The 8,838-nt window shown below is 44.3% G+C and overlaps 1 protein-coding gene across 3 annotated transcripts in view; it reads right to left on the reverse strand.

The window, feature by feature from the left end:
* Nucleotides 1–8,838, reverse strand: part of TLR5 (toll like receptor 5) — a 71,957-nt gene that overhangs the window by 56,614 nt on the left and 6,505 nt on the right. The window contains exon 3 of one of the 3 annotated variants that reach the window (XR_002097088.1): nucleotides 5,932–6,579. The exons of the other annotated variants lie outside the window; for them this stretch is intronic. The gene's annotated coding sequence lies outside the window, so the exon portion shown is untranslated. Of the gene's footprint in view, nucleotides 1–5,931; nucleotides 6,580–8,838 lie in introns of those variants that run through there. 3 annotated transcript variants of the gene reach the window in all.

The raw sequence follows: 8,838 nt of genomic DNA on the forward strand, positions 1-8,838 counted from the left end.
GACCTGAACCTGTTCAGCCTTCACAAGAGAAGGCTGAGTGGGGACCTGGTGATTGTCTATAAACTCACTAGGGGGGAACCAGAAGGGTTTGGGAGAGACCTTGTTTCCCCTAGCGCCCCCTGGCATAACAAGGAATAACAGCCACGAGTTGTTGGAGAGTAGGTTTAGATTAGACATCCGTAAGAACTACTTCACAGTCAGGGCGGCTAGGGTCTGGAACCAACTTCCAAGGGAAGTGGTGCTGGCTCCTACCCTGGGGGTCTTTAAGAAGAGGGTTGATGCCTACCTGGCTGGAGTCATTTGAGCCCAGTTTTTCTCCTGCCCAGGCAGGGGGTCGGACTTGAAGATCTACAAGGTCCCCTCCGACCCTACTTCTATGATTCTATGAGCCCTTCTTCCTTGGGAGCTCCTCTCTCCATTACAGCTTGCTGTGAAGTAACTAGCTCCAGGACAGTTTTTCCCCTGGTGGTAACTCCTATCCCATTTTACTGGACTTTTTGGCACGGAGGAAGGGAGAACTGAAATAGTATTAAATTCTACAGTGTACAGAGATAATGTGATAACTGCATCCATGACAATATGCCATAAACCAAACTAGGAAAATGTGGAAGATGGCTGGGCTCACAAAACTTGAATTGAACTCAGTCCTAAATCCCAGTTATTTTACTTCCCCAAAACATAAAAGCCACTCCCATTCCTTTTAGCACTACCTATTCAATCTCTTCTTGCTATTCAGTGTAGGACTGGAGCATCACTCCTATTTGTAGAAATCAGATCTAAAGAAGAACCAGGAAATGTTTATTCTACAAGTCTGACTGCGCAGCGGGGAAAGATTCTGGAGATTCATGACAGAGGCTGACAATACAACGGTTACATATAATTAAGAGCCTGTAAAATTTTGTAGAGATTAGATTATATGAGATGTAATTGGTCTCTTGTAATTGGTTGGTAAGGCTGCCAACAAGGATATTGTGCATGAAGTTTATTTAGACCATAGTAACTCCTTGGAAAACTGCCATCTACAGTAAAAGCCACGGCCTTAGCTTGGCTAGATAAAACGTGTTATTGGTCAGTGCTGTTGCCTCATGATAATTTACATGACTGCTTTCATTTGATTAAACTCGAATGATTTATTTATTCATGAAAAAAGGAACTTCAATACTTCTTCTCCCTGCCATCTGTCAGAATGGAGATATTAGTGTTGGCCAAAGATATAGTATATGATGGAGCTGAGGTTCACCTCAGGCATATCCACAAAGAACTGCAAACTGAAAATATACTGATTTTAAAAAAGTATATCACTTGACAAATGTCATCTCTAGCTCTCTCCTTCAACTGCTGAACTTCAGCTCCCATATGACATGTTCCACCCATTGATCTTAAAGCACTTGTAAAGAGGAGTAAAGATCATGGTTCCTATTATACCTATGGGAAAACTGAGACAGAGAGACATTACATGACTTACATAAGACTAGAGAGTAGAAGATATGTTGCAATTAGCAACAGGTTTGAGAGGAAGGAAATCAGATACCTGATCCATTTCTTTCCCACTATGTAGATTTCTAGTAATTTTTTAAGGTTTGTATTATCCCCTTGGATTCATACCCTGTATAAGGAAATGGCAGCTTAGAAAACAGACAGATTACTCCATCTCCTCTTATTTTAGCTATTTAACATAAAGTAGCCTCCACCAGTTAGGGGAACTGAAGTTGAATTAATGTAAGGGATCATCTCTGTCTGCTTGTTCTTAACAGCTGTTGTAGTTTAGAGTAAGTCCTTGGGAACTGCCCACCATTTAGACATTGCTCCTCTCCTCAGCACTGACACTTCCCTTACATGTCCAGAGGAGCTAGTTCTGCTGGTTCTTACAGGTAAGGACTCCCCCACAGCAGGGATATTGCTGTGTTGGCCAGATCCAGCCAGTTTGCAGCACCTTTGCCTTGCCAGGTGCTCAAAGTAGCTGATGAAGGGGGGAGGCAATCTGCCTCATGCTTTTGAAGCACTCTGCAAACATAAACTATTGTATTTTATTGCCTACAACTAGCACCAATGCTCCTTTCCCCTCAAAATCAACCCCCTTCCCACCTTGGGTTTTATATATAAAGCAGGGAAGCTGATTTTCTGCCTGGGGTATAAACACCCTGCTTTGATTCCTGCTCCATTGTGCAGCAGCTGTTGCATTACTCTTCAAGCAGCTGAGAGAGTCAGTTGACTTAATGGATCACTGTTCTTCACTCCACAGTCATTAACAACCATCTCTCCTTTTTAATTGTCCTGATGTTCCATTAATCATGCTAACCAGTCTTTGGGCAATTCTGCTGTCTATTACACGCTCCTGGTCTCTTTGTTCCTATTTGGAAGCCCTGGGAACACTTTAACTCTTTTCAAAGCCATAGATCCATCCCTGGAGACCAGTCTTCAGCAGCAGCTAGGGTTCTTAGTTAAGCAGTTTTTAATCTTTTAGTCTTTTTAGTCTTTAGTTAAGCAGGAAAGGGAGGGTGTCAGCTGAAGATTAGATTCTGTCCCTGCTTTATGGAGCCATAACTCTGTAATGACCCTTAGTTTTCCTTTCAAAAACAAGGTATGTATTATATTCAGGGACACGTTATATGAGATAAAATTTAGTAAGTTGTGAGGACAAGGACTCCCTTTTTGTCACATGGAACTGAGGCAGAAAGGGTAGAAACTCACTGAAGGCCACATAGAGAATCAATGGCACTACCTGGGTCAGAGCTTTGGGGGAGGAGGTCCTGCCTCCCAGCCCAAGCTCTGCACACAGACTCTCAATTTTTCTTGGAAACTCCCATGGAATGAAGATATTAATAATTTTTCCAGGGACATAAATTGTCACATGGAACCATTAATGGGCTCAAGATGTTTTCCAAGATAATCTTGGAACATCCAAAAACAGTAGCAATTATTTTGCACTGTACATCATGCAAAGAAAGCATTTGGCACAGAGATGAAAGATTGTAGCTTAATTAAAAAAGTAGACAGAACCAAAACACTGGCCTGACAGGATCAGAAAGACAACAAGGAACAACTTCTATGGGTCTTAGAATAGCTGGAGTTAGCATTTATTTATGAAGGGCAGGGCAGGATTGACAAGCTTGATTAAAATCTTTGAGGGCATGAAATTGAGAGGAGATGCTGAGGGAAATAGCATACAGATGTGAGCACAAGAAGAGTTTCACCTGAGTATTGTCTGCAAAACTAAAGTTTGTATAAAGTCTGCACAGGCAACCATGACAGTGACATAATAGGTTTGTTAAAAAATATGCTAGCCTGATAACAGAAATGGCTACAGATGAGGAAGTGACACATTATGCGCTCCAGTATCAGCCTTGGGTCCTATTTTGCATATGCTATATATCAAGGAAGTGATAAAAGGAGTATGCAGGGAAGTGCCCAAGTGTGCACATAATACAGAGTTCAGTGGGACAGCTGATCCCAAAGATATATTCAAAATTATGACAAGCTGCAAAACTCCAAGGAGAAGAAAGGCCTGAGAACGGCAGTGCAAAAGATGCTACAACCCCATCTTAGTGCATGGCAGGAGACAGAAGTGCAGACTATCAGAAAAGAACACAAGGAGCTGGTAAGGTCACACATGGAGCATGGTTACAGAGGTTTGAGAAGGGAGAAACTGAGAAAGGAGAGAAGAGTGTACCAAGGCTCTCCAGATCTCTAGCTACAGAATGAGGAAAGACTGGAGCAATCAAGTTTCTTTGGCGTTGTTTTCAAGTTGAAGGAATTTGACTATGGAGCACAAATCCTGAAGAGATATCAGGATTCTGGATTTGCTCATACGCCCAGAATCTCCTTCACTCCAGTTCCTTTGGGATGAGGATTCTGTGAATTCCTTGGATAGAGTCCACCAGGTCCTGAAGAATACTATTACAAAGTCTCAGATGTTGAAAGAGAACTCCACATGATTCTAGGCAATATCAGGAGATCTTAAAAACATATGATATGATGTGATGGTAGTATGTTTGAGCTGCTTGAGGTTTTAACTCTGACATCATTTAAACAACAACACTGTTGGCAGCACTGCTGGCTGTTTTAAGAAGAAACATATTTGGTCCACAAGCCCAAACAGACCCTATCCTGAAATCTTTAAATCAGACCTGCTCACCATCACAGAATCCCCAGGAGAGGGATCCAGAACAACCAGTGTACAGAGTAAGGAGCTGTCAGGAAAGTGCACTCAGTATTCACAGCCATGAACTTCTCTCCTGGAGGTAGGTGCTTCAACCCTCCAAGAAGTGAACAAGGTTCTCTTTACATTCAGTACAAAGCTGGAGTGGTACAACCTTCTTTTATACAGTAACACTATGGTTTAAGCACTATACTGCTGTAGTATAATGAAATAGTCATCAGACAGGGACTGGTGCGCAATTCTCCCCCCTCCCAGGTGGGTGGCCCCAACCAGAGTCAGAGTCGGGCTCACCCTTGCACCTGCCTCTCAATGGCCCAAAGAATCTCTCACTATTCCACACACTGTAGAGCAAGGAGGTTGGGAGCTTCCCTCTCCCCACCGCACCCTGCCTCCCACCTTACAATAGCCTACTACCCCGTGGTTAGGGCACTTCCCTGGAAGAGGCAAAATGGGTATTTTAAATTCCTCAGGCAGAAGAAAGAACTGAAACCACATGTCCCATATCCTAAATGAAGACTTTGAACATTGAGCTATTAAACAAGGTGGGAAGGGTCAGCACTACCGCTGTACCCTTCCCCTGGGCTAGGGAGAGCTTGATCTAATACAACACATCTTTAGGCAAGATAGGCCAGGGCAACACCTGCCTGGTATGGCCATATTGATAGAGGCTAGGCATGAGATAAGCGTCCCAGCACTGTGAAGGCTCAAGTACTTCAAGGCATATGCAGAAGCAGAGCTATAGGCATCTGGGGGAGTTAGGTTGGCACTTAAGAAGTCTAGCTCTAGACTTAGGCTCTTTGAATAATTCCAAAGGAGTTTCTCTGCCAGATCTTACAGTTACTGACTGAAAGTTGCCAAAAGCGGAACTGTTTTCAGTTTTTCAATTAAAAGCTGAAAGTTCCTCTTTAAATTTTCTATTAAAAAGATTCATTTTCATGGCTATTTGCCAAGCAGGCAGCACATTTTCTGACCAATTCTAGTATGATGACAATATGCATAACTAGATGCATTTTCATGTAAATAATGATAGTGTGCTTAGAGCTGAATAAACACTCCATACCTTCCAAAGCACTTAAACACCGGCCTCTTTGGGCTCCGAAGGGCACAGCCATGAAACAAATTTACCGTGCCAGGCAACAGCCCCCTTAAACAGGTTATAGTGCTGTGTATGCACACCATTCTGAACTGGCCGCAGTGTTGCTGAGTTGGTATGGTGCTGAAGGACCAGGTGCAGGCCTGCCCAATTTATTTGCCACTAATACCCCCAAAGCCCATGCTTCATATCCCAGCTAAAAGCCTCTGTGCCAAATTTCTTTGAATGGGCATGCACAAAGCTGACTAAGTGCTGATGCTGCCCCACAGTAACACACTTCTCAAAGCCCTTACTCACACTGAAATAGGGTTTGGAATTTGGCAGTCTGTCTCCCAGTACCATACAGTTGTATAGCCATGCTCAGAGCACATCTAAGCCAGAAGCACTCTTCTCAAAAGACAGCTGGAGGGCATGTACACAAACAAGTGTCAGACTTTGGGAACAGCTGACCTAGAAGTCTGGCATTGTTTCACAGTGTTGCAACGTCCAGCTACCTTTGAGGATCTGGCTCCAAGTCTCTCAGAATCAGTAAAGTTAAAATCCTAACTAACTCTTAGTCTAAGATCATTATGACTAGAATAGGGGATAAAAGTAGGTTTATGAGCAACTGGCTCCATTTACCTGTCTACAATATTCAATATATGCTGTGTATATGTATGTGTGTATGTGTACATTTGTGTGTGTGTGTGTATGTGTGGTTGCAGCAAAGCTGTGTACAAAGCCTTCACTTCTCAGCTGGTCAGCCAAGAGGGCTGATAACAGTCCTCCCCTCTGCCATAAAACTCTTTAGCCTGTCTGCAGAATTTTAATTTCATGGCTCATATCAGTTCTCACTAAAATCAACAGAAAGTCTCATTCATTGACTTTAATAGGAACCGGATCAATCCCTAATTGATTTGTAGCATGTGCAAAGTCCCTAGCCACTTTATATGTTGCCAATGCTTTGGCACACACAGCAACTTCATACAATGGGTGCCAGAATCATCATAGTCAGTGGAGCTCATCTGGGATGAACTTGGCCCTGACCATTTCCAAACTCTAGAGTATCAGTTGATCAGCATCACTTATGCTTTGCCTACAACAGACAATTGCTGGCAGCGCTAGTTGAATAAACAGGATGAAAGGCAGCTTTGCATTCAACAAGGAAATAGGAAAAGAATAAGTAGTTTGTTTTTTTAACAAAGCTAAAGGTTAATCTGAGGCTGAAGCAGTTTTGCCTTCTGGTTTTATTGCTTCAACCTGTTCTGGGTCTGAACTAGATTCCATTTTATACCAAGCCCTGGCATTCAGGGAGGACGGGGTGGAGGGTTCACTTAAATGTTTGAGCCTGTGTGTAAACAAAGAGAAAATGAGTGAAGGGTGGAATCCCTGGAGGCATGCAGCATTGATCTAACCTTTCTCCCTGAAGTCAAGGAGAGGGATACCATTGATTCTGGGATAAAAAGAATTCAGTCAATGCCAAGCACTTCTGAAATGCTACCATCAGAGTCAAATCTTGCTTCAGTTTTATGTGCCTAAGTGCTATTTCTCTGAATATTTTTGGCATTTACAGATATTAGAGTCTGTTTCCACCTACAAAGTTATGCTTCCCCTTGTAAGCATGCTCAGAAGATTCCACGATGGCTACTGTATATGCTCTTATGATGGAAGAGTATTACCCTGTAGGGGCACACGAGTCCCCACAAGTGTGGTTGGAGTTAAATCCACAACTAGCAACTGATACCACAGGAAGACAGCTCTCCCACCTTTTAGCCTCAATGCCTAATGGTCAGTGCCCTGCTGGCTAAGTAATAGCCACTCTTTTAAAACCGTACAGGCCCTGAGCTCTAGCACCAGTTCCTGACCTCAATGGGGTTTAATCATCACTAGCTGCAATAGATAAACAGTTATAAGACAGCTTCTGTCTCACTGGGGAGAAGGAATAGGGCTACTGCCCTTACAGGACAGCATGCATCTTACTGAACAAAGCAGAAGATGCAGGTTCAAAACTAGGTCTGTGCAAAGCTTCAAGTGCTGATTCGATTTGAAGGCGATTCGGTGGCCGCATCTCCAAATCCAAATTGAATTAGGGGACCAGTTAAAAGGTCTGAATCACTTAGAAGCTCTACAAATCTTCGGAAAAGATTCGGAGAGCTTTGATGATTCAGGCAGTCCCCGCTGGCTGCAGCAGGGATCTGCAGCTGACTCCAAACTGGTAAGTACTAGGGGTGGACAAGAGGAGCTGGTGGAGGGGACCATGGGGGGACCCCTGCCAGCCCCCAGCCCCTGCCTGCCCCCGCGATCCCTGACCGCTCCCCCAGCCCTCCCATGGCTGCCCCACCTGCACCAGCTCCCGGCCTTTTATAAAAAGGCCCCGGTGATCACCAGGTGCTGCCAGGCAAGAGGGGTTATCCCTGCTGCCCCCCACCCCCACTGCCCTGCGCTGCCATTGCCAGGCTGGGGGTGATGGGCCTGGCTGATTCAGAGATCTGGCCAAATTGATTCGGGACTGTGATTCAGATCAACGAATCAAATCACTGTCCCCTGAATCGGCTGAATCTGAAGTGAATACTAGCCGCTTTGCACAGACCTATTCAAAACCCTCTCTAGTGGGGAACCTAGAGCCTGGGGGGGGTCTCCTGCTCCCTGGGCCACTGCCCTGGTTATTAGGTTATATAGGGATAAAAGGTGGGAGGGCTCCTATTCTAGTGTCAAGCAGTCACTAATTGTGACATTTTTCCAAGCACATTTCTGAGGACTTGCATGAAGTTAAGTGTCTACAGGGGCAGAGCATATGTGGCAATGGAGCTGTCTGAACTTCCTCAGATGGGCAAATGTAGCTATGCAGACAGAAAGAGAATCTCAAATCTGCATAAGTGACAAAAATGGCACTTACACAGCAACATTTAGACACATAAGTAGTACTTAGGTACATAAAAATGAAACAGGATTTGCCCAGAAGTGTTTATGATGTTTGCCATACCAGCCTCAGCTAGGCCTGTGAAGTCATGTATGTCTATTGGCTTTATTTAGTAGATTAATAATGGGATGAATAAATAGTAAAAGCAAAAAAACAACATAGCCTCATAGACTGAGGGCAGGAGCAACAGAGACCCCACCTCAGAGCAATGAACTTTTTTTTTTAAAGAAATTTTCATGTTCCAAGCCAAATCAGCCAAATCAAGTCCAAATCATGAGTCAGTCCGAAACCATAAGTAGCCCTAAAACTGACAAACATCCTCCACCCCTGCCAGGGGCTTCAGATATTTCCAAAGTCTTTTGGCAGGCATCCTACATGCAGGCCCAAGCCCGAAGTCTTGGGGTTCAGATGCCCCCGAGTTTCGCCTGCCCTCCGCCATATGGCCACAGGAGCAAGCTAGGGAGGAGCCTCCCATTTCCATTAAGTGGGCTTTAAGCCTCAACACCTCAGCGGGTAGTAAACCACGCCAGAAGAACAGTTATTCCCAGGAACACTTCAGGAAAACTGCCTTCTTGGACCCAGATACATGATGTTTCCCCTGCCAGCCCACCTATGTGGCCATGGTGCTTCCCCAACAGCTTAGTGATACAGGCATCAGGACACAAGAGCACCAGTTTGAATTGCAGC

This window comes from Gavialis gangeticus, unplaced genomic scaffold, assembly GCF_001723915.1.
Source record: "Gavialis gangeticus isolate Ggan-Ray unplaced genomic scaffold, GavGan_comp1, whole genome shotgun sequence".
Lineage (NCBI taxonomy): Eukaryota > Metazoa > Chordata > Crocodylia > Gavialidae > Gavialis > Gavialis gangeticus.